Source organism: Oncorhynchus gorbuscha, linkage group LG10 (genome assembly GCF_021184085.1).
Source record: "Oncorhynchus gorbuscha isolate QuinsamMale2020 ecotype Even-year linkage group LG10, OgorEven_v1.0, whole genome shotgun sequence".
NCBI lineage: Eukaryota > Metazoa > Chordata > Actinopteri > Salmoniformes > Salmonidae > Oncorhynchus > Oncorhynchus gorbuscha.
In genome coordinates, this window is record NC_060182.1 from 65,017,764 (window position 1) to 65,044,773 (window position 27,010).

Consider the following 27,010-nt stretch of genomic DNA (forward strand, 5'->3'; position numbering starts at 1 on the left):
ACACACACACACACACACACACACACACACACACACACACACACACACACACAGCCAAGTCTATATCAGGAAAAACCCCTCCTGTCCTTCAAGGTAAACTTGAGAAACAAACCCTCAGAAAACCCTAGACACAGCAGTGTGAAACATGAGGCTGGGTTGGGCCTTCCTTGGAGGACACAGCCCCAGCACTACAATTCCATGCTAGTGGAATTTTTTTTAACCCACTAAACTACAGAACCCTAGAGATTAGGAACCAACCCCTTAGCATTTCTCAAAAGGCTAGGCATAAGTGGACACAGACACGTGAGGTACAATATGAAATCCCAGCATGAAGAATGCATCTGCATAGCCCTATCAGGGGAAATGATTGATCCATCAGAAGCAGACAGACAGCTTGGTTTCGGCTTCAATCTGACATGAAGTACACTAGAAGAATACACAGGTAAAACTACTGTCTCATTAATCATTTAGAAGGACACAATGGATGTATTGAAAAGGTTTCGGGTCTCATGAACTCCATTGTTCCCTCAGACCCATACCGTTGTCGATTATTATAACTAGCTATCCAGCTCTCCTTCAGGTTACCTTTCCCTTCTGTCAAATTAGTACCCAGGGGACTTCTCCTTTCTCACTTATCACCTTCCTGTGGCACAGAGCCTAGCTTAATGCTTAGCTAACTCTTAAAGGAGCAGTACAGTATAAATTGATCCCACATCTGTTTTAGAAGCAGGAAAACACTGTCCGAGAGTGAGACCCACTCTCACCAGACAAATTCACACGGACTGACAAAAACCGGAAGTAAACATTAAAAGTCGGTAGAATGTTGTTGGAAGGTGGAGGTCTGACTCACGCCTGAGCTCTGTCATACATGAATACAGAGGATCCTGTGGACATTCAGTCATAAAGGAGGAAACAAAGTCTGTGGATCAGAGTGCAGGCATATATTACCATTGTGGTAGATTGTACTGTATTGCCAAAGCCACTGAGCATCAATCCAACTGCTTGTTAGTGTCTTTTGGGCTTTTTCATTATACATTTAACAAAGGCCTTCTTCGATGTGCTCTGATCCAAGAATGACATGACGCCCTACAGAGATATTGCGGGAGCCATTTCAGAATCAGACAAATGCCAAGAGAGTCAAAACAGTTCTTAAAAACAATTCCTAAATAACAGAGCACTGAGTATACCAAAAGCCAATGTTGCCAACTTCACTATAGGATCTAAATCATGGGCTATGCGACAGACCAGAAACACCACAGAAAATGTCAAATAATCCATCGTAGCAAACAGCAGCAATAATCAGTGAGCCTGACGGACTCGGCTGTGAATGAATATAATGCTGGCAACAGTGAAAGGCAAGGAGTTGATAACGAGGTCCCCCTGTGGGAGAGAAAGGTCCCCTTACATAATAAAGCCCGCTGGGGTCTACAGTAACAGAGCTAGAAGAGTTGTAGCCTACACTACAGCTGTAAACATGCCAACATCCCTAAACAGTACAATAGACGCCGTGTTGAAGTCTGTTCGTACACAAACAAAGCACCAGACACACAGACCTGTCTACACCTGTGCACCTGGATTAAAGACAACCGTAGTAAAAGGTTTTTCCCCCTGTTTTATCTTAATCCTAGTAATAGAGCAAACAAAGGGAAGGATGAAATGGAGAGATAAAAACAACCCTTACCTCAGTCCAAAGCTTTAATCTAAAAGCTCTTTGAAGAGCAAAGCAAGGAGAACCTAGAGCGCTCTGATCTTAAAGTGGAGTCAATGAAGTCAGCCTGCCGGTCTTAAAGTGACACGCACACACACACTGGCTGAGGCACATGTGGAAACTTCCTCTGCTTCCACCCAGCTTCTAGGCACAGCGAATCGTAATCCCCCAGGGTAACGCGGGGCAACCGAGCGAGGTGAGGAGGCGGAAAAGTGCTCAAGCCAGCCTCACTCACTCTCTCCAGTTGGAAGTTAGGACCAGATATGTTTTATTTAGTATAGGAACACCCTCAGTGTTGTTTCTCCTTTCGCCTGCTTTTCCGTTGGCCACAGCAGAGGATGCAGGAACTGAAAAAGAAAAAAAAGAAAAGCCCAAGGCAGTTTTCCATGGGCACTAGATATTATTGGGCGAGACAAGTTGGCGTGTGGAGCTGTATAATGCCTGGGAGGCACCAGGGAACGCTGCTATGACTGGGGCTCGTCTGACCCAACATACCACAACAACCCCAAGAGAACATGGTGATAGAACGCTTTGAACCCAGGCTGAGGAGATCCGTCAGAGCAGAAACAGAGAGAGGAGGAGGATAAAGACCTCCGCATGCTTGGGTTGGCACCTACTGGAACTCGGTTAGGTGAACTGAACGAGTGTGCTCGCATAGTCCCTTAAAAGATATTCGCTTGACAAACGATCTTAAGATGCCTCAAAATAGTAAGAATTATTTTAAAAGATAATTGAAGAAACCTGTCATAAATTGACATTATCACAGAGGAGATCTTAGTCCCGCAATTTTACATCTAAGATGTTTGGTGCACTATTTCTCGAGTGAAAACTGGACAATGAGTCTTCTATCGTTGAATGACAACAAACACTTCATTAAAGGATATCTACTGTTGACCAATGACAGTCGAAAGGGCGGAGACTTCGGCTACCAAAATGTGTCTTGCCACGAGAAAAAAAGGTAATGTGCACGAACAGCCAGAAAACCCTCGCTGAAGACTAAAAATAACAAAAACGTCACAAAATGGTCATAATACACAGAGTACAAAACAGTAGGAACACCTGCTCTTTCCATGACAGACTGACCAGGCGAAAGCTATGATCCCTTATTGATGACAGCTGTTAAATCAGTGTAGATGAAGAAGAGACAGGTTAAAGAAGGATTTTTTTAACCTTGAGACTTGGACTGTGTATGTGTGCCATTCAGAGGGGGAATGGGCAAGACAAAAGATTTATGTGCCTTTGAACGTGGTATGGTAGTAGGTGGCACCGATTTGAGTGTGTCAAGAACTGCAACGCTGCTGTGTCTTTCACACTCAAAAGTTTCCCGTGTGTATCAAGAATTGGTCCAACGCCCAAAGGACATCCAACCAACTTAACACAACTGTTGGAAGCATTGGAGTCAACATGGGCCAGCATCCCTGTGGAAAGCCTTTGACAACCTTGTAAAGTCCATGCCCCAACGACAAATTGAGGCTGTTCTGAGGGGGAAAAGAGGGTGCAACTCAGTATTAGGAAGGTGTTTTTTACACTCAGTGTACATGCACAAACTGTTACGAACTACTTATGATGGGAAGCATGCGGAAGCCTTAAAACAGATAGAAAAACTAAGGCCTGGATGAAGAGAAGGAGAGGAGGAGAGACGAGAAGGAGAGGAGGAGAGACGAGAAGGAGAGGAGGAGAGACGAGAAGGAGAGGAGGAGAGACGAGAAGGAGGAGGAGAGACGAGAAGGAGGAGGTGAGACGAGAAGGAGGAGGAGAGACGAGAAGGAGGAGGAGAGACGAGAAGGAGAGACGAGAAGGAGAGACGAGAAGGAGAGGAGGAGAGACGAGAAGGAGAGGAGGAGAAATGAGAAGGGAGTAGTGAAGGGAGACGAGGGGGTTGGGTTGAATAGTATGCAGTCAGAGGGCCAGATCTGTACCCATTTTAAAAAGCTAATTAAGGTGAATGAGAAAAGGCACAGAGACAAAAGTCCACATTCATTCCCCAGGAATCAACGTCTCTGAAACACAGACCAAATGGTGTGCTTTCCTGGCGGGTCCAAATTGTGACCACCTTTCTAAAAACACACATGCTCCTCTACACAGAACCTTCGTTGAAACTGGCCCATTGAGAAAGCCACAGCACAGCAGGGCCAGTTGCTGGTCTGAAGTATGCCAGACATTTCCAAAGGCTGTTCCTTCTTTTCCCCACCAGGTTGTGTGAGCCACTCCTTTATTTTCCAAGTACCGACAGGAATAGAGTGACCTCTGGTGCTCAAAACAAATGCATTGCTTAGATTTAAACCGCACAGGATTTAAACCGCACAGTCAAATTGATGTTCAGCAGGTAATTAGAAGCTAGAAATGTTTATCACATGACATCAGAAGCCAAACGTTGCATCTCATTGTGTCGTTGTAGTCCGGTGGCTAGCTAGCTAAAATAGTCCCTTTCCCAAATCAGTCACGGGTGGAGATAGGGATTTGAACTTGTGGTTTTGCTTAATTCTTCATGCTGGCCAATGATTATAACTGTGATTCTGATCAGCCACGGGTGGAGATAGGGATTTGAACTTGTGGTTTTGCTTAATTCTTCATGCTGGCCAATGATTATAACTGTGATTCTGATCCAACCATAAATTCATACATTGTGCCCCTGGCCTGAGAAGATGGAAGTTCAACATGTACAGAAGATAGAAGTTCAACATGTGCTGTAGCTAATGCTAATGGTAACTAGCTGGCCTGGCGCATCGTTGCCCATGAAGTTAGGCTAGCAAGACAACAAAAACTAAAAGCGTGAACTGAATGACAGAGTCATAGACAGTTTAAGCAACATGAAAGAGGATGGCATTGGCATTTCTCTACAAGTAGGGTGAGTCAACATGTTTTTTCTATTTGCATGCGCACACTTAAAAATCAGTACCATGGACAGCCACATCATATTTAGCTTACAGTGATTGGACTAAATTGCTTATGGTCTTTTCTTTTTTTAGTTGTCACGGTATTAGACTAAGCAGAGGTGATTAGATGATGTTGAAGTTGAAATGTTTTCTTATTGACAACTCTCCTTGGTTCTAAATCAATAGTTTAGTAGTTCGAAAATGTCGGAAACATTTTGTAGGTCATGTGACTGTTTGTTAAATGCAATATGTTTTGTGGACTTCACCGGACTGAGGTTGCGCTCCGGGTTTTGTGATGAAACAAAGGTGTGGTTGAATTTATTCTGCCACTGTGTCTTCTTATTGTCTCGGCTTTAGGCCTATAGATCACAGTGTCAAGGCATACGATCTAACAGGTTATAGAGCAAACAACGCAATTATCACAATACAGAGGTTGTAATATGGCTTTTCCCCCCTGGCTTGGCTTCCCTGGTAATTTACCCACGCCACCGCTACTGTACTTGAGACCAATCAAAATGATTTGTGAAACTCTTACAAATGCCAACATTGTAACCTAATATTTCAGAAAAGGATCCACTAATGATGCTTGTAGTTGGCCCATTGTCCACGAATAGCTGTAAAAGAATAAGCTGTTCTTGGCCGGCTGCATGTGCAAGAGGAGTCAGGTTCACAATGTTGGCAACAGTAAGAGCAGCATTCAGAGGGTCCAAACAATGTCAGCAGCATAATGGCCCTCGTGGACTCGTCTGGGAAATCTCAAAAGGCTTTTGTAGAGGCTTTAGAGTGGAGGGGGTTAGCCAACACACTTTCAGAGGCAGAGAAGCAGAAAGAGAGACAAAGAAAGGAAGGAAGAAAGAGAAAGATCATACCAGTGACAGTCAAAACACACATCCAGAAGCATAGAACCATAATGAAAAGAGTGTGAGGAAGGAAGCGAGAGCAGCATAATACATATTCACACAGAGCAGGTGTGGGTAGTTCCGTTGAGCTCAATGAAAGGACTGACCATAATTAGGCTCAATTAACAGGCTGAATGAGCTCTGAGGGGGCAGGATCTCATCGGGGGATAATCTCTCTCCCCTCTCCTCTCCTCTCAGACAGGAGCCTCGTGCAACGTACATCCACATGCCATTTGGGCTGACTCCTACTCAGCACCTTGACAGATAAAATCCTTGAAAAGTGCAGAGGCACATTGTAGTACATAATGATAGTAATGGACTGCATTTATATGGCGCTTTTCACTAGCTAGGTCTAAAAGTGCTTTACATAGCAATGGGTTTGGGCGTGCAGGGCTGGGAGAGTGTGAGGGCCGATGTTTGGTGAACTGTAGGGTTAGTCCTTTCACACACCACCCTGATAACGCGTCCAGTGATACCCCTCAACCCGTGATAGCCTCCACCGTTCAATCCTCCCGCTCAGTCAGAGGAGACACACTACCGGGACAAAACTGCAGCATTTACCACCCACCATCGATGACCTTCCCCCTCTCCTCCCCTCGCGCTCTATAATCGCCATAGTAGGACCAACCCGGCTTGCCCTCTCGTCCCACACTGAGACAGTGAGTGAGGGTTAAGGAAATTAGGGAGTGAATCACGGTTTCGCTCTATCCAAACTGTCATAAGGAACCAAGAGAGAGCAGTATAGATGCCGATGCACGAGTCTTCTGGTGATGCTTTTGCCAACTTAATTCAGACTTCCCAGGTCAGTGTGCTCCAGGAGACAGGACCTAGTAAACGGTAGACATTTTCATTTAGGGGATTGTGTAATGGCAGTTCATGGAAAAGCCGTCAAATTAATTTCACACCTCATCTCAGCCCCATTGATAATGTCTAAACCTCCCTGCAATAAACTATCGGCTGACACTGAACCCCATGGGAGAGAGAGAGAAAACAGAGAGAGAGAGGCATTAACTCAGCATGCTAATAACCCAGTGTCTCTCCCCAACACTGTGACAGATGCATTCTGGTAGCTGGGCGCCATTTGTAATCTGATGCCATTGATTATACAGCTCGTGGGGGGATTTGAGTAGCAACACCCAGCGGGATTGAAATATTCACAACATGGAATATTTGATGGAAATTACAGCTTTGGAGGGAGGTAGGATGGGAAGATATGGGAGAGGGAGGGATAGAGAGAGTACGAGAGAGAGCGAGAGAACAAAAGAAAGTGAAGGTGGAATTCAGACCCCATGATGTCAATGATCCAGGGTCAGAGTTTAGAGGTCAGGTCTCTTGTTCTTGTCTAAACTGAACTACCTCCCTCCTGTCTCTGGCCATGTTGGTCTGGCTCTCCTCCTGAGAGGAGGATGTCGTCTGTCTGCTAGCACCAGGAAGACAAGTGGAGACCGATGAATCTCAGCACATCCTGACACTAAAGCTCTCCGATGTGGACAAAGCAACTTAAAACCCAGGTAATTCTACACTATCAATACATTTGGGATGAACAAAGCACAACCACTAAGAGTCATCATATGTCCCTTTCTCGGGGCCATGTTGTGAGAACTCTATATTACCTCCCTGACTTCTCCTACTGTCTGTTAGCTCTCCTCAGTTATACCAAAGTGGAAGCAGTAAGCCCAGATCGACAGCCTGATCAACCTCCTTTGTCAAGTCCCCTGTCAGATCAGGCCCCAGTGGAAGGAGTCTACAAAGAGCTGCGTGTCAGAGATGCTCTCGCCCCAGAACTACTTCAAGGCAGCCTGTGTGTTTTCCTCTTCACTGACAGAGACGGTACTAGACCCGAAGTCGGAGCTGGGAGTAAACAGCACATCTACTGCCATGTTCAGTGGAGAGAGAGCCTTATGATCCGCCCAGGAGTGTCACTATCCATTTAGCATGGCTTCTGTCAGCAGTGTGTGTGTGTGTTTAGCAGAGAAAGGGAATGCTGCATGCATAGAAAATACACACCTTCAAAGTTGCAATCAATCAACTTGATTGATCAAAAACAAGTGTGTGTGTGTGTGTGTGTGAAAAGTTTAACCCCCCAAGACAACCTTCCTCTGTCCATTAGGCAGCTTAATGAGGACTGAAGCTGATGGAACACTGATGTACGCCTGCCGTTCTCCTGCTGTGGGAAGGAAGATGACACCCTAAGACACTCAGAAGAGAAGCTGTGACATGTTTAACTCTCATAGTTCGAGCTGGAAAAGACACACCTCAATCTCATTATCGCTGAGGTCGAGGTGGGAGCCGACACGACATCCCTCCCATGGGATAGCAGTGAAGCCACAGGCTCCATGGTCTAGGTCTGAGGGCTCTCCTTGCCAGAGAGCCAGCTAGGAGGCTAGAGGGGCCCAGGGAAACAGTTCTCCACCCATCACTGTGGGGCTAGCCCAGGAAGACACGGCACGGCTGTCAAACACGCCAGTTTCCTCCTCTACAGGGTAGATGGGAGCTACAGAGGCTGTAGCAGATGCTCACATCCGTGAGATCAGCTTTCCTTCAAATCCTCAAGGTCAACTTCAAACCCAAACAGCCGTATCCCCAGCCCACACCGCCATCCCGCTCTTCCCCGCCCCTACAATATAACACATTGGGCACGTGAGTCGTGCTGGCGGGGTGTCTATAAACTGTTCTCTGGTCTTTCAATTGAATCGGGTTGACTGGGTGTCCGGCGTATGTAGGAAGCCCAAAGGACAGGTTGACGTTAACTGTTCCAGCTCCACTGTGCCAAGTGGGTCCATATTTTGCCTGTAGGTTTCCAGTAGGAGGTTTCTGTTCCCTTTTTGAGGAAAAGGAGTGACCATTTTGGCTCTAAATAGAGCCAGAGTCAAGCCACACAGACATTGAATCACTAAAGTCACTATTTGATCCAATTCACCACGGGCTAGATCACAAGCTCCCCAGAGGCACCAGGTTATACGACTTGGACACACGAGCAGATGGTAAATAATTTAATTGAATTAATAAAAATGGGAATTGATAAATATATGAATGACAATAAAAAGTAGTGCAAAGGCAACGAAAGGATCAATGTCAGAGACCCTTCCATGTCCGCACTACGCGGTCTCGATGGGCACTTGTGTAGCTCTGACCGTGGCATGCCTGGGAGTCGCCCGGTCTGCTGTGGCTGTTCCACACGCATATAATGGAACACACTTTAGGTTCTCTCAGAGGAGAGGGCAGGGATGTAACTAGATGGCTAGCGGTGTTCTGACAGGGTCTACATCAGAGCCGTGTAAACAAAAGGCCAGAGACAACCCTTTACAACATAAACCATCCATCAGGACTCATTTAAGCTGTTTGGAGACCCCGACATGCTGCGCCTGGTCTACACCACTTCTGGAGTACACAAACAAACAGACACACATAAATAGCCTACACACACACACACGCTAAATGAGTAGACGCCATGGTTAAAGTGGTACGATGTAAACAGAACTCTATACCACCCAGGAGAGAGACAAAAGGTCACGGAAATCTCCACTGTAGCTGAGCTTATGTCACAAATAAGGACTTTGGTTCCGAGAAGTGCAACTGACAAACCTGCTGTATGCTTCCGTTCTGTTCGCAGCAGGATAAGACCTGCCTTTGTTCTCGGGAGTTGTACGAATTAAGTTGTCATTTATCCCTGTGCCGACCACAATAACGATGAGCGAGGTATGCAAAAATATGTGTTAAACGAGGACAGTTAAACACCATCAATGAAGCAAAGTAGCCCTGTGTCATTAAAAAGGTGTCTCTCTATATTGCGGTTCAAAGTCCAGTGTACCTGGTAGATGAACAGATACAGGCTGGACTATAGGCATAGGTCAGGAATGTGATCCACTCTGCCTGATCATGCCAAAGGCGTGGAATGCGTGATGGCCAGGAGCCAGCCTCAGTCCATCTGTACACACGCTTCAGAGAGCTGAGCTGACTGAGGAATTCTGCTGACCACACCGGAACGTCTCTCTGAAGAGAGGTTACCCTGCCTGCAAAACAACTCTCTCCACACGCCAACGGACGGGACACTGACTCACAGCAATTGTGTGTTATGGAGAATTTTCCAGAATAGTTCAACGAATGCCTTCACGTTCGCAATCCATTGACAAGCTGCTGACTTTGATACCAGATGGGAGGACCAGGACTACGATTCCCTCATTGCCATCTCATTATCTGTAATCAGTTGGATTGGACTTTACCTCATTCCACCTGGTCATAAACGCACAGCTGTGAGTGGCTATTCCATCCAGGTTGTGGGAGCCCCTGGTTGTATTGATATACAGAAGGCTGGTTGGTAACAGTCTGAGAAAAGGAGGCCACACTGGACCGTCCCACAGAGGAGTGTTCAGCTCAGCCCCACGAGCAGAACAGCTTGACCACCTGCAGAGCTATACAACAGATGCTCCACGTCCAACCAGCAAAACAGATTACTTACAAGAACTGTGTCAGGGTCAGCCTACAAGCTATACACACTGGTACTCATGCAATGTTATTTACTTTCGCTGTGTGTGTGTGTCCGCGTGTGCACTTTTCCTCAGGCCTCTTCTATTCAATTTGAAACACATTTAGTCTCCTCTGTGTTTCATTTGGCAGAAAGGTCATAAAACCAATCCAAAGAGCAGGGCTAAAAATGACTGTTGAATAATTATCACTTCCAATGTCGACTTATGTGTATTTATTAAAATATATAGACGCCCTCGAAATATAACCCAAAACAACTGCTATTCGGCAAACCAGCAATGGGATCAATCTTAGAGGCTGAAAAGGACAAACACAGGCAAGCAAACACTGACACTAAAAAAAACACTTACACCAGTTTCTCTGAGTCTGGGACAAGGCAAGTGTCGGCTGATTAGATTTAAACCACGGTCAAACACAAGTCTTTCATACTCTCAACAGAACCTATCACTCCAAAAAAAGGGCGACAATGCAGCTGACGTAGCGGACGCAGAACCAGACTGGCACTTCGGCTAGGGGGTAAAGCACTAGCAGCTGTGCCACATGTGCAGCCCTTTTACTGACGCGATTGAATTAAAGCCGATGCCAAGCCCATTATTAACCCAGCCATGAAGAGCCCAAAGAATGTCAGAGACCCACACTCGTTAGGCAGCCATGCAAGGCCTCTGACGAGGAAACGCACGCTAATATCACCACGAGGTTGAATACTACGAGACAGCGGTGCTTAGGGAACATTTAGAGGACAGCTAAAATCTTAAGGCAAGTCAAATATACTAATTTATAGAAATGAACAAATCGGATGTCGTATTACTGTGCTCTGGCAGATGCTCTGGCAGTCTGGCAGATGCTCTGGCAGTCTGGCCTGTCTGTGGCATGTAGAGCACGCTGCTAATGGTCAGGCAGATGCTTCAGCCCTGGAGGTCAGAGGGGTCAAGCTGATCCTTCATAAGAGGACAAGGGGGGTCTTTATTCTGCGCCTTCATTCCTTAATCTGGCGTGGGGGGATACAGAACACTTTCTGTTTGGCTTCTCACAGGTGGGCAGATCGAGAAAGCAACTGGTCCGTCACTAACCAGAGAGAAAGAAAGAGACAGACACTCTCTCTCTCTAGCTCCAGGTTATCTACCCCTAGACTAGCCTATAGCGTGTTCTGTCATCCAGCCTCGGACTCGTCGACTCCTGAGAGGGTGTTGAATAATGACAGGAAAATGCAGGAAATAAGAGAATTTGATGTCACTGGAAAGCATACACACGGCCAAACATCAGCCAGGACAGCAGTACAGTCCAACTCTGCAAGCTCTAATAGTCAGTCTGACACACACTGTGGTATGCCTACAATGTCTAAAGTACAAACTGCCTGCATTTCTAAGTTTCTCTATGTTGATGAATGTGTGTGATTGTCTGATGCAAGGCATGTTGAGTGAGCGAGCTCCTACTGTGGAAGTGTAGCATAGAAAGGTGGTGTGTGACTGTGTTATAAATATGTAAGCACAGTTGTAGCAGATCTAAAAGCCCAGACACTTGGCAGGGAGGGGGGTTAGCCGTGAGAAGCCTGTGGGACTACAGGATAGCATAATTAGCAGAAACAGGCAGGCCTGGCATTAAACCATCCCCCAACGGATGAAGAGTAACTCTCATGGACTTTCTCATCGCCATGTCAGATATAGCTCCCAAGTGGCACTGCATCGCAGTGCTAGAGGCGTCACTACAGACCCTGGTTCGATCCCGGGCTGTATCACAAATGGCCGTGATCGGGGGTCCCATAGAGCGGCGCACAATTGGCCCAGCGCCGTCCGGGTTTGGCCGGGGTAGGCCATCATTGTAAATAAGAATTTGTTCTTACCTGACTTGTCTAGTTAAATTAAATTAAACATTTATAAAAATAGCCACCTGGTGTATAATACATACTCTGAGTGCATTAAAATGGCTTCTCCGACTATCTTAGACCAGGAGGCTCTGCATTAACAGCACTCTCTTACATCAAACCTCCAATAGATGAAGGTAATAATGAAGGTAATAATGAAAGTGATGAAGAGAGCGGGAGAATGAAGGCAGTAGAACAGACAAACCAGAGAGAACATTCCAGGAATCTATAATGTTTGCTTTGGACTGAGGCTACAGCTAAGGAAACCCTAGTTCCTGGCTTTTCACTACACTGTTATTATCAGTAAATGGACATGGATATGAAACTATTTACTGTAAAATATCATTGTTAGTATGAAAAAGAACCACAAGTTTCCAGCGAGGCTGACCTCTCCACGCGAGCAGCTAACCACAGAGCCTGCTGCTTTTCCTCCAGTGTCCTGCCCAGCCCGCCTGCTTCTACTGAAAACACACAGCCAGCCTAAATTAGCCCTCAGGAGTCAGACTATCGGCTACAGAATGACTTAGAGGGACAAAAATAATACCTCATGGAATCATTCCATCATAATAAGATTCTGTGCTTGCCAGTAATAAACATTGGATATCAGATAAAACGGGCAAATCTGTACAAATAAAAATCTGTCTGCTAACTCCGCATCACAGAGACTACTGAAGCCCAAGCTAAGATTGACAGAAACAAGCCAATGCCAAAACATATTAGGCTATATTTCACTTAAATGAAGACTTGCCACACCTAGTACTGTCAGACATCCATGTCTCCTCTCCCAGACAGTTCCAGCTGACATCAGGCTTATGAGTCGCCTGATAGGGTGTGTTCCATTAATCACTGATCTCATCCAACTGTGAATAAATGATTTTACACAGCCAGGAGTTGAGTCACACACATTATAATGTGAAGATGAGATGAGCACTTAACTAGTAAACATTAGGGCTGGGAATTGCCAGGGACCTCACGATACTATCACTATACTTTGGTGCCGATAATATGTGCATCGCAATTCACGATTCTATATGTACTGTGATTCGATACTGTGGTTTTATTGCGATTGGATGTTACAAAATATTTTGCTCACCATACGTCTGCTGCAGAGGGACAAGAAAGAGCTTAGACCAGTCATGGAAATAAGATCGCTGAAAACAAAATTGGCTCCCTAATTTAAAAAGATGAGAACAAGCTATGAAGGCAGGTACAGCCAACTAGAGTTAAAATAATACTCTGATATTGTCAAAATGATATGTCATCAAAAATAATCCCGATACGTAACTGTATCAATTTCGTCCCGCATCTCTAGCAAACCGTCTGCTGTTCATTCACAAACACATCTGGGACGGCACTGCAATCGAGTAAGGTAACGAAAGGTAACGAAACACACACAAGATCACAAAATGGAAGAACTCAGAAACACACAGAATGAAGGACGTTTTTAAGCATAGTTGGCAATGGAGTTTCCATTGAGAAACGCAGGATTGAGGAGACCATAGCCATACGGCTAGATGACAGCCGTTCCGTCGTCATAGGGGATGCCCATGGTAGGCCATAGGGTTTTACACACAGTTCCTATTATTCAGTTGGGTGGAGTGCAGTTAGACGCAGTGCCACATAACACAACATGTGCTACTGCTACCGCCCCACACACTCATCTCTACCACTTCTGAAGAGAGGGTTTCTCTCACCAGAAGAAAAAACACACATGGTCACACACTTCTCCAATGGCCAGCAGTTGCTTAACTGCACACAGGATATGCCAACAAAAAAAATCATTCGCCTGTGACTCAATCCTTCCGTTCCCCAAGAGAGCCAGGCTAAACTGAAGGCACTGTGCCCTCGCACCCCCCCCCATCCAGGCCGGCCCATCTGGAGCTGCCAACAAAGAGCCTGTTGAGTGTGGACCAAACCACGAGGGACTGTGAGAGATGACCCGCAGCCACTAATCCTAAAGGGCAGCAGAGTGTCAGGCCTGGGCAGAGAGAGGGGTATTACATCACAAATGCATGGACACCAACTAACTGCAAGCTTCTCGGAGAGGTGAGCATTCTGCTCTTAAAGGGACAGTGGCTGGACTGAGGAGTGGAGGACAGTCCATAAAGGAGCTTCTCAGAGAGGTGAGCATTCTGCTCTTAAAGGGACAGTGGCTGGACTGAGGAGTGGAGGACAGTCCATAAAGGAGCTTCTCAGAGAGGTGAGCATTCTGCTCTTAAAGGGACAGTGGCTGGACTGAGGAGTGGAGGACAGTCCATAAAGGAGCTTCTCAGAGAGAGGTGAGCATTCTGCTCTTAAAGGGACAGTGGCTGGACTGAGGAGTGGAGGACAGTCCATAAAGGAGCTTCTCAGAGAGAGGTGAGCATTCTGCTCTTAAAGGGACAGTGGCTGGACTGAGGAGTGGAGGACAGTCCATAAAGGAGCTTCTCAGAGAGGTGAGCATTCTGCTCTTAAAGGGACAGTGGCTGGACTGAGGAGTGGAGGACAGTCCATAAAGGAGCTTCTCAGAGAGAGGTGAGCATTCTGCTCTGAAAGGGACAATGGCTGGACTGAGGAGTGGAGGACAGTCCATAAAGGAGCTTCTCAGAGAGGTGAGCATTCTGCTCTTAAAGGGACAGTGGCTGGACTGAGGAGTGGAGGACAGTCCATAAAGGAGCTTCTCAGAGAGAGGTGAGCATTCTGCTCTTAAAGGGACAGTGGCTGGACCGAGGAGTGGAGGACAGTCCATAAAGGAGCTTCTCAGAGAGAGGTGAGCATTCTGCTCCTAAAGAGACAGTGGCTGGACTGAGGAGTGGAGGACAGTCCATAAAGGAGCTTCTCAGAGAGGTGAGCATTCTGCTCTTAAAGGGACAGTAGCTGGACTGAGTAGTGGAGGACAGTCCATAAAGGAGCTTCTCAGAGAGGTGAGCATTCTGCTCTTAAAGGGACAGTGGCTGGACTGAGGAGTGGAGGACAGTCCATAAAGGAGCTTCTCAGAGAGGTGAGCATTCTGCTCTTAAAGGGACAGTGGCTGGACTGAGGAGTGGAGGACAGTCCATAAAGGAGCTTCTCAGAGAGGTGAGCATTCTGCTCTTAAAGAGACAGTGGCTGGACTGAGGAGTGGAGGACAGTCCATAAAGGAGGCGGTCTCTTTCTTTGGTCTCGTACCTTTAACAACTTTCGGATTGAGTGGCTACAGATTAGGAGCCACCGTCTCAAATGACAGCTGAATGTCGACAGACAGGAATTGCCCGTCATATACTGCACTGTGCTACTATACACCACACACACACCTGTTATGTACTGTTAATGTCTACTCAACGATGGTTGTTCATCTTTACTGTACTGTTATGGGAAGGACGGTTCAGTGATCATCACAGGCCTCATATCTAAATGAAAAGGGCACAAAGCAGAGCCTTCTTAAATAGTGACCCGGCAGTGAACCCTCTCTGGCTAGACAACTAAAATGTTAAAATATGGCATTTTAGAAAATGGAAGCACTTGGCTGTCCTCGATAACATCATTTGAGGGTATGAGATTCATTAATATTGCACCAACGGCTGGGTCAGTCACAATCAAGGTAGGCCTAACACCCAGGGTCTGCACGACCCTCCACTGCTGGACACCAACAGAAGGGGGTGACGAGACCGACGATGACGAGATTCACCCCGTTGATTCTGTTTAAAAAGGTAGCACCCTTCCCATCTCTGTTGATCTGGAACACAAATCACTTGAGATACAAGAGCCATCAATTACATGAGAACAATTCCTGCGGTGGCTGAAATGAAGTGGAACACTATGAGCAGGTGAACTGTGTGCATTGCAGAGTGCAGACTGAAACATATTCCGTGTCACACAGTAGCACTACGAACGTAATCAAGAGGAGAAACAAAACATCTGTCTCCACTCCTCCAGACCACCTTGTCCCGTCTCAGCTCAGCTGGTACGGACTCATTCATTCCTGGAGAGGAACTAACTAAATGTTCCCCATTCGCACCTGTAACTGCTGAGAAAATAAACCCAGCCGAGGGTCGAGCAGGGTGGGTCGATCAGGCTGGTATGGATGTATAGAGACCATGAGCCAACCCGCTATGTCCTGCTAGCCAGGAAACAGTGATATAGAGTCAAACCGTCTTATGTAACGATTCTAGAAAAGGCCAGCCTTGGGCCTTGGCACAGACAGTGCATGCTGGGGTGTTCTGGCCTGGGTGGACTGCGTTGAGAAACACAGGATGGGGCGAGTCTCGTGACATCTGGAGGGCACAGACAGACACACCCACACAAACACACATTAACAGCTCCCGTTTCCCATGAATGCCTCTCGACATTTCTAACAGGACGTTGCGTTTGTAAACCAAAGCAAATCTAAACCAGCCATCTACGCAATCATTGTACCTGAAGCTCCTCCGATGCCAAACAGGCTCCCCTACAGCGGCTGAGCTTCAGGCCAAACCAGGCATAAAGACAGTATCTCTCCAGGAAACATGACTTTGATACATTTTGCTTCTTGATTCAATTCTAATTGAGCGAATTCAGTGTTTTGGATTTCAGGGTTGCTGATGACCGAGAGCAATCAAGGCCTTCGCTGTTTACATTGGTCTGATGCCAAATGACTGAATGACAAAGTCTGAGACTGGGGGTGGAAGGAGCTCTCACTCCTGCATCAAACTAAGCTGCTAATGTGAGAGAGTGAGAGCGGCGTTAATGAGGCTGAAAATGCATCTCACATTCCACACAAGTGCTGCTGCAGCCAAGCTCTCAGACAGTCTCCACAGCTCTTCATTTCTCAAAAAAAAAGCCAGAACCCTTGAGCCGGAGACTCGCGCAAGCTGTTCTGCGTGGTAGGTGACTGACAAAAGAAAATCAAGTGTTTATCATCAACCCACATCAGTAGCTTTTACACGTGAAAGTTTACTGTGGTCTGTTTTTTTACTAGAGGTGTCGGCTGCTCTTAGCCCTGATGGTGGAGATAAGAAAGGGTGAGTCGGTGGAGATCGGTCATCAGAGCCTCACTGATGAGCAGGTAGGAAGAGACTCATCCGCATCCATTACATAGAACAATACTGGACAATACATAGCGCCTAACGGAGCCCTTCAGCCAATAGCGTCCCAGCTGTGCTGTGTTTACTCTTCCAATAGAGGTAGATGGTCACTGGGGCCTGGTGGCTACTGGAGGGTTCGGCTAGCTCAATCACAATTACCATTGTTGTGCTTGACTGGTAAAGTAGGTTAGGAAACAGGGATGGGGGTGCACACTATGGCAACTACCAACTGCCTTTCTTCCTCCCATCTGGACTAGTGTTCATATGTTTAGATATTCCCTGACACACACACACACACACACACACACACACACACACACACACACACACACACACACACACACACACACACACACACACACACACACACACACACACACACACACACCTGGCAATGACAAGTATATGCATGCAGCGGGTATCACACCTGTGTTAGTGTCTGTGCTGCTCATTATCTGTATTACACCCCTGGCTGTTACCCGTGGCCCTCAGCACAATAACGCTACATCACTGATACCATGTGGAGCTGACAATACAGGGGCTCAGTCAGAACTGCAGCTTGTGCAGCAACCTGAAGTCCCGTTACGGAGGTAGGGCTTTTACCAAAATGTACACCTTATCTCACACACACTGCTGTTATGTTAGCTGCCACTCCATAGTCTATAGCCTTGGCTTGGGATTGAGGTTTCAGGTGATCTACCACATTATGACAGGTAATGGATGGGAGGGCACATAGATGAGCATTTGTGATCCTCTGTAAATGTAAAGAGTCCTGCTGCAGGATAGAGGACAGGCAGGTATTGAAGTAATCCTGAGCTTCGATGAGCTTAGGACTCGACACGGACATCTCCACTCCGTGACAAGACTCAGGAACCGTCCATCTTCTGCACCATGAGGCTTAACCTTGCGAGCTCACTTGGCACGTCGCTTAAAACCCTCTACTTTTTTTTAACCTTTATTTAACCAGGCAAGTCCGTTAAGAACAAATTCTTATTTTCAATGACGGCCTAGGAACAATGGGTTAACTGCCTGTTCAGGGGCAGAACGACAGATTTGTACCATGTCAGCTTGGGGGTTTGAACTTGCAACCTTACCTGTTACTAGTCCAACACTCTAACCACTAGGCTACTCTGTCGCCCCCTCATTCGATCTTCGTTTCCCCATGCAAGAAGCCCACTTCAATTTGAACGAACACATTAACATTGTATATAGACTGCCCATTTTTTTCTACTGTGTTATTGACTTGTTAATTGTTTATTCCATGTGTAACTCTGTGTTGTCTGTTCACACTGCTATGCTTTATCTTGGCCAGGTCGCAGTTGCAAATGAGAACTTGTTCTCAACTAGCCTACCTGGTTAAATAAAGGTGAAATAAAATAAAAATCTCCTCAAAGGCTTCGATCTGTAGCCATTTAGGGGTGTCAACCTGGACATGAATAAGCCATGGACTATTCAGCTGGACACCAGTCCCGCTAACCAACAATAAGCTTGTGTAGTAATGGATCAAATACTGGAACAGATTGCTACAGACATACTTGGGGAAATCGTTCATTGTAGTCATGTCTCAACGGTCTGACCAATGAACAAAATTAAATGAATAGATCCCTAGTCCCAGGGCATCTGGCGCGCAAGGCCTTTCGCAGAAGTGATTTTAGGAAACAACTGGGCCGTTTCACAGACGGATATTAAGCCTAACCCTCGAGTGAAAAGCACTTTTAAATCTTAAATTGAAGATCGAAATCTTACAAGAGAGACTTGATTTGAAAGGGCTTTTCAGGCCAGAAGTCGGATTAAATCTGGGTCCGGACATCCGCCCCTATGAGTGAGCCAATGACAAACTATGGTTTGGTGTCCTGTGTCCTTTTCGCGATGGGAGGGAGCCAACGGGACAGGAAGTGGTGGTCGTGCCAGTCATTTGCCTGTCAGTATGGTAACCAGGCCGGTGGTGAAGTCCCTGCCAGGACACTGTTGACACCAGCTTGAACTCACCTGCTTTTAATAGCTCTACTCCACACACAGCTGCCCAAACTACATGCACATCACTCTTCTCCCATTGCCTCAAAGGCCAAATATAATTCCAGCCACAGGGGCAAAAAACAGCAATACCGTGCCATTATGCTTGTCCATGGTAGCCAAGCAGCTCAAGTAAGTCAGTACAGTGGTCCAATCGTGTAACACTTGAAATGGCCTTGAATAGACCATCAACAATAGTGGAGCAGAAAAACAGGGTTGTTTTCCATTGTGTCAGAGTCCGGATGTACAGCAGAGAGAGAGGGAGCTTCTGTGGTTCCCCTAACAGTGCCTCTACCTACAGACAGTAAAAGGCCGTGTGGAAACGTGACAATAAGCACAGATATTACCAACGCCTGATAAGTCCCAGCCAAACACCCTTATATGGAGAGAAATGTGCAGAGGGAAGGCATGAAACATTTGTGCTTCTCTGAGAGTTGCACTTCAGAATTAACGATGGGCAGTCGCAGCACACAGCCTTCCAAATGGCTTATGGGGAGGAGAACAACCATGCATCAAGATGTCTAGCTTGACATGGACCTAAAACACTAACTGTTGGAAGTCCATAGCTCCTTTCCCTTTGGCTAAATAGGTTCAGTCTAACAGATTATACATACATGAGCACACTATGTATTAGGAAATAACTTGAGTAAAATGCTTGTTTTATTTATCTTATTGTTCCATAATGTGTCAACACGGATTAAGTGAATTAACTTGAGCGATGAGTTGCAGATGCCTCGAGACCATATGTGCCATCCAGCGAGAGAGTAACATTACAGCCACACTTTAGAGCCTCTTTGAACTACACGACTTGGACCGACAAACTAGGTCCAGGAGAGATACTTGTGTAGTGTAAAAAGACATAGCTAGACTCAAATCTCTCTTTAATAGATGTCTCGCACACTACTCTGGGAAATATCCACACATTCGTGAATCGTTGCATTAATCATGTGTGCAACATGTGCAGTATGGTTTAGATGAGAAGCTCCTGTATAATTTGAATTGCTATTCTTGTGTTTGTCTATATTCTAAGAAACACTACATGGCCAAAAGAATGTGGACACCTGCTCATCAAACATCTCATTCCAAAATCATGGGCATTAATATGGAGGTTACACTTTACAGTTGGCACTATGCTTAGGGGCAGGCAGCGTTCTCCTGGCATCCGCCAAACACAGATTCATCCGTCAGACTGCCAGATGGTGAAAAGAGACCGTGTTTCCACTACTCCAGAGTCCAATGGCGGCGAGCTTTACACCCCTCCAGCCATCGCTTGGCATTGCGCATCTTAGGCTTGTGTGCGGCTGCTCGGCCATGGAAACCCATTCCATGAAGTTCCCGAAAAACCGTTCTTGTGCTGACGTTGCTTCCAGAGGCCTTTGGAAGTCAATAGTGAGTGTTCCAACCGAGAACAGATGATTTTTACATGCTCCTCGCTTCAGCACTCCTTTTCTGTGAGCTTGTGTGGCTTACCACTTCGCGGCTGAGCCGTTGTTGCTCCTAGGTGTTTCCACTTCACAATAACAGCACTTACATTTGACTGAGGCTGGTCTAGCAGGGCCAAAATTGGACTAACTGACTTGTTGGAAAGGTGGCATCCTATGACGGTGCCACGTTGAAAGTCACGGAGCTCTTTAGCCATTCTACCGCCAATGTTTGTCTATGCAGATTGCATGGCTGTGTGCTTGATTTTATACACCGGTCAGCAGCAGGTGTGGCTGAAATGATCATTTGAAGAGGTGTCCACATACCTTCGTATATAGTGTATTTATGATATGCTAATAACTGCACACACATGAAGCAGGAATGTGGCTTTCACACCACAGGCAAGGCTAGTATAAACAGAAAAGTAGGGCCTCCCGGGTTGCGCATAGGTCTAGGGCACTGCATCGCAGTGCTAGCTGTGCCACCAGAGACTCGGGGTTCCCACCCAGGCTCTGTCGCAGCCGGCCGCAACCGAGAAGTCTGTGGCACAATTGGCCTAGCGTCGTCCGGGTTAGGGAGAGTTTGGCCAAGCGACTCCTGTGGCAGGCCTGGCGCAGTCCACGCTAACCAAGGTGGGCAGGTGCACGGTGTTTCCTCCGACACATTGGTGCGGCTGGCTTCCGGGTTGGATGCGCACTGTTTTAAGAAGCAGTGCGGCTTGGTTGGGTTGTGTATCGGAGGATGCATGGCTTTCGACCTTCGTCTCTCCCGAGCCCGTACGGGAGTTGTAGCGATGAGACAAGATAGTAGCTACTAAAACAATTGGATACCACGAAATTGGGGAGAAAAGGGGGTAAAAAAATAAATAATAATAATATTTAAATAAACAGAAAAGTATAACTGATGTTGAAGAGAGATAGATCTCACTAGACATATTTTACTCATGTAAATCCACCTTTACTTTGTCACTGGTAAACAAAAGACAGCAAATGGTAGGGGCAGATGCGAGGGGAACACATCCCATTCTTGAAAGGTCACATCGAGAGCGCGAAAATAACACAATCATATGGTTTGGTATGTTTCCATAAAGAAAATCAAGGAACTCTGTCCATATCAATTCTGACTGCAGACCCTATTTGGGCAGTACAAATAGAATGCAATGTTCCTTGTGGTCACACATTTCTCTGCTGTAAAAAAAAGATGATCCGCATGCCTGGGTCTTTGTGGTTTTGTCTCTAACTCCACGGTGGTGTTAAAGCCCTCTGAAAGAGTTGGCCCCTCATGACAATAACAACAATTATGTGAATGAGCATGTGCTGTGTAAAGAACGGCAGGAAGGGGAGTAGAGTAGAGTTGCCTGCTGAAATATAAACCCCTTCAAGTATACAATCAAGAAACATTTTTGGATAACAGTGAACTGCACTCCATTTCTGGACGATGTTCCTTGGACAGACATTAACGCAAGCTTCACAACTTCTAAATAAGCATCGAGGTCCCTTCTGTAGTTGATCTTAAATGCATCTTTGTGTGAGTGAGGGTGCAAACTCAATGAGCAAATGTTCAGTGCCAGCCAGGTGAGTTCTCTACCGTGGCAAACAGTACCAATGCTGCTTCTCAACTAACACCAGTGTTACGGCGTCCGTGGCAAACAGTACCAATGCTGCTTCTCAACTAACACCAGTGTTACGGCGTCCGTGGCAAACAGTACCAATGTTGCTTCTCAACTAACACCAGTGTTACGGCGTCCGCGTGCTTCCCAGCCGAAACTATTTGGATACATACATTATGACAACATTTTGTGACGTTTTTGTTCGTTTTGGACTCCGGCAAGGGGTTTTGCAGCTGTTCGGGCACAATTTTTTTTCTTGCAATTGTGTTTCCATTGATAGGGCTGACAGTGTGGACTTGTGAAGAGCAGAAACAACATCTGCATAATCACAACGTATCAGTGGCTTGGCTTGGGCCCCAAGAGAAAGCAGATCTGCAGGAGCCATGGCTCACTGAGACACGGGTGCCAGCCCACGTAGAGGGAAACAGAAACGTCTGAGCCTTTTGGGTAAAATACTGAGGTAAAATCCTGTATGGAATGCGCCACAAGGACTCATAACTCCACAGGAGACTTCAGACAGACAAACACCAGTAATAAGCAGAGTCTCCCAGTAAAACATTAGGCTGTGGTTTAATGAAACCCCTTCTCTAGGCAGCAGCATGTAGCACTGAGGGTGTGTGACAGTCAAACGGACACCAGGTTGCTGGGTTGCCATGACAGAGAGCCCACTGCGCCAAAAGGCATGCCTGGCCCATCCTCCAGTCCCTGCTTTCTGCTCCTGGGTGTGTTTGCTCTCGCCAGCCCTGCACTACAGGGTTCCAGGGGCCCTTTTGTTGCCTCTCTGTGGCCCCGGAGCACCTCGACAGGGCGACAGCCACCATCCCAGTTCCCCAACATCAAAGACAGAGGGTAAAGGCATCCGCAGGCTTCCCAGCCGAAACGGTTTGGGAGAGTTTGTGCAAATATTATGAGGACATTTTGTGTCGTTTTGGACTTCGGTAAGGGTTTCTTCGGCTGTCCAGGCACACACAAAAAGCCAAGCCGACGTCGGTAGCTGAAGTCTTCGCACCTTCGTCTGTGATTGGTCAAATGTAGGGATTAATAATAAGTCTTTGTTGTCATTCGTTGAGAAATACTGCACCAGACATCTTAGATGCATGTAAACTTGCACGACTAAGACCTCCTCTGCAAAACTACTATTACCGCTTTTTTCTTGTTTTTCCAAGCGTCCTTTTAAAAGAGTGCATACGAGCACACTTGTTCGATTCTCCTAGCCGAGTCCGGCTAGTCACCAGCCGAACTGTAGCATGCAGACGCCTTAAAATCAACCCAAACAACTCACCGAGGAAGGGAGCAGGCAGGCCCACTGAAGTTTACGGTCACGCTGGGCTCATTTCTGGCCACATAAATCAGCGAAACAAAAACGGAAACAATAAACACCCTCTCAGAATAATGTCAGCTACGTGTTGAACATCCCCGGGCCTTTCATAGTCACAGGTTGATGCATTTGCACTGATCTATTGGGGGTTTGTTATGCATAGCAGAATGCCCAGTGCTTGACTTGGTTTTAAATCGGTGCCGGTACTCACTGTGGGTGGCGGTACCGTTTTTAGTGAGGTGCTGGAACACCATACAACTTCTGAGCTAATATCCTTTAAGAGGTGCAGGAACTCAAGCCTTAGAAAAATTGAGGTATCAGCACTAACAGTAGTTATTTTAGCTGTTCTTGTCATAATATGGACTTGGTCTTTTACAAAATAGGGCTATATTCTGTATACCAGCCCTACATTGTCACAACTCAACCGATTAGCTCAAAACGCATTAAGGAAAGAAATTCCACAAATTAACATTTAACAAGCAACACCTGTTATTTGAAATGCATTCCAGCTGACTGCTGAGTAACTCATGAAGCTGGTTGAAAGAATGCCAAGAGAGTGCAAAGCTGTCATCAAGGCAACGGGCGTCTACTTTGAAGAAACTCAAATATAATTTGGTTTGTTAAACACTTTGTTTGGTTACTACATGATTCCATGTGTTATTTCATAGTTGTATGTCTTCACAATTATTCCACAACTAAGAAAATAGCAAAAAATAAAAAACCTGGACTGAGTAGGTGTGTCCAAACTGTTGTGAGCTCCTGCCCAAGGCAAGCACTGAGAACGCCATTGCATGGAGCCTAATTATTTCAATGCAGTGAGTGTGTGTTTTTTTTTTATGTAGATAGAACTGACTATGGGCTCCTCAGGTGGCATTTGATCATTATGAAGGCCTACAGCAAAGCATCCACTTAGCAGCAGCAGGATTGTGTTATAATGTTAGAATCACATAAGAACACAGCATAAGAACACATCATAAAGCCACGGCAAAATGTGTAGAATTGCAGGAAATTACAGCATCTTGAGAAAGTATTCAGACCCTGTGACCTTTTCCACATTTTGTTACGTTACAGCCTTATTCTAAAATGCATTAAATAAGAACATTTCCTCAGCAATCTACACACAATACCCCATAATGACAAAGCGAAAACACGTTATTAGAATTAAATGTCTTATTTACATTAGGTATTCAGGCCCTTTGCTATGAGACTTGAAATTGAGCTCCGGAGCATCCTGTTTCCATTGGTCTTCCTTAAAGTGTTTCTACAACTCCATTGGAGTCCACCTGTGGTAAATTCAGTTGATTGGACATGATTTGGAAAGAAGCCCACCTGTCTATATAAAGGTCCCACAGTTGACAGTGCATGTAAGAGTAAAAACCAAGCCATGAGGTCGAAGGAATTATCCGTAGAGCTCCGAGACAGGATTGTGTAGAGGCACAGATCTTGGGAAGGGTAGCAAATCATTTTTGCAGCATTGAAGGTCCCCAAGAACACAGTGGCCTCCATTCTTAGATAGAAGAAGTTTGGAACCACCAAGACTCTTCCTAGAGCTGGCCCACCCGGCCAAACTGAGTAATCGGGGGAGACGGGCCGTCAGGGAGGTGACCAAGAACCCGATGGTCACTGACAGAGCTCTAGAGTTCCTCTGTGGAGATGAGAGAACCTTCCAGAAGGACAACCATCTCTGCAGCACTCCACCAATCAGGCTTTTATGGTTGAGTGGCCAGGCGGAAGATACTCCTCGGTAAAAGGCACATGACAGCCCGCTTGCAGTTTGCCAAATGGCACCTAAAGATTCTCTGTTCTGTTGAAACCAAGATTGAGCTCTTTGGCCTGAATGCGAAGTGTCACATCTGGAGGAAACCTGGCACCATCCTTAGAGTGAAGCATGGTGGTGGCAGCATCATGCTGTGGGGATATTTTTCAGCGGCAGGGACTGGGAGACTAGTCAGGATCGAGGGAAAGATGAACGGAGCAAAGTAGAGAGAGATCCTTGATGAAAACCTGCTCCAGGACAACGACCCTAAGCACACAGCCAAGACACCGTAGTAGTAACTTCAGGACAAGTCTCAAATGTACTTGAGTTGCCCAGTCCTGAGTTGAACTTCTCTGGATCGAACATCTCTGGAGAGACCTGAAAATTGCTGTGCAGCAAACACTCCCCATCCAACTTGACAGAGCTTGAGAGGATCTACAGAGAAGAATGGAAGAAACTCCCCAAATACAGGTGTGCCAAGCTTGTAGCGTCATACCCAAGAAGACGAGGCTGTAATCGCTGCCAAGGTGCTTCAACAAAGTACTGAGTAAAGGGTCTGAATAATTATGCAAATGTGATATTTACTTTATTTTTTATAAATTTGCAGACATTTCTAAACCTGTTTTTGCTTTGTCATTTGTCATGGGGTATTGTGGAGATTGGTGAAGGGGAAAAAACTCATCCATTTCAGAATAAGGCTGTAACCTAACAAAATGTCAATGGGTCTGAATACTTTCCAAAGGCATTGTAGCTAATTCTCTCAGCCCCATGTCAAAATGTGTAGAATTGCAGGAAATTAGCTTTAAAACTGCAATTTTAATATCAGCCCCATGACAAAATGTATAAAACTAGCTTTAAAACTCTAAAATAGTATCTCTGTCCATAGCAACAACAACAAATTTGCAGGAAATTAGCTTTAAAAAAATAAAATGTCTCTTCGGCCAGGATGATGGCCTCTAAAATGTTTGGTCATTGACTGCCATTATTTCAATGCAGTTAGTGTGTTTCGCTACAGTCGCAATAACATCTGCTAAATATGTGTATGTTACCAATAAAATGCGATTTGATTAACTATGTCCCCGGCTAACTTTGCCACCAGTGCTATAATTAAAAATAAATAAATAAAAACACATTGAAGTTTGTCATAGGATTTAAAAAATATATATCCATCTAGGAATAATTTGGTATAGACCCTTAAGTGACTCAAATGATGCATTCTAAACCACACGAGCCAAATGATGAATGTAATCCCTCCTCACCCTAAGTTTTAGATGCACTATTGTTAAGTGACTGTCCCCTGATGTCATAAGGTGAATGCACTGGAAGCAAATATAGAGACCGTCTCAGACACATCACCAGTGATTCAACGTTTAGTTCCAATGAGAACGACCAAAGGGGTCAAGAGGAAAGTACACTGAGGAAGGACACTTGCACACACTTCTACGCAATCTTGTGAGAGAGATCACCACCACATTACGTTTAAAATAGTCCCTTTCAGGTTAACTTGGTGAGCAGCTAGTCTAACAGCTGGTAGCTAATGCACAAGTAAGTATAACGCTTTGTTTGGGTACTGCTGCAACAGCTATAATGGGCACAATTACAGTACTTTGGTTTCCATAAAAGTTAACAGAATTATTTTCTAAAATTCATTTATTAATAATGCAACTCAAAGAAACGCAATTCAACGAAATATTAGCCTATCGTGTGTTTACTGTGGACGATGTGGAGACGCGCACGATTGCCTAAATGAAAGAAGTCGCTCCTTTTACAATTGTAAAATAAGTTCGTTGATCAACTTACCGGTTTACAATATTGTCAAGAGAAGACTGTTCTTAACTCCCGTTGAATAGTGTTCCGTATTTTGCGTAAACTCATAAACAATGGCTACACTTAGTGGTCTATGTAATTTGTCTGATAACACCAGCGCTGTCTCCGGGTCTCACCCACCGTGGTCCCATGCTTTCCAACGCAGTCTAGGTTACGAGTCACTGCCAACGCCGAGATAGTGGACTCCTCCCAGATGTGGAGGGACTTCACCACGC

The 27,010-nt window shown here is 45.8% G+C and overlaps 1 protein-coding gene across 4 annotated transcripts in view; it reads right to left on the reverse strand.

Moving 5' to 3' along the window:
• The window catches only part of LOC124046352 (rho guanine nucleotide exchange factor TIAM2-like), a 106,528-nt gene extending 79,539 nt beyond the window's left edge, over positions 1-26,989 (reverse strand). Inside the window, exon 1 of one of the 4 annotated variants that reach the window (XM_046366644.1) lies at positions 26,769-26,989. The gene's annotated coding sequence lies outside the window, so the exon portion shown is untranslated. Of the gene's footprint in view, positions 1-1,681; positions 1,813-9,068; positions 9,214-26,768 lie in introns of those variants that run through there. The other 3 variants (XM_046366647.1, XM_046366646.1, XM_046366645.1) reach the window with 3 other exon arrangements.
• Between the last annotated feature and the right edge of the window lie 21 nt (positions 26,990-27,010).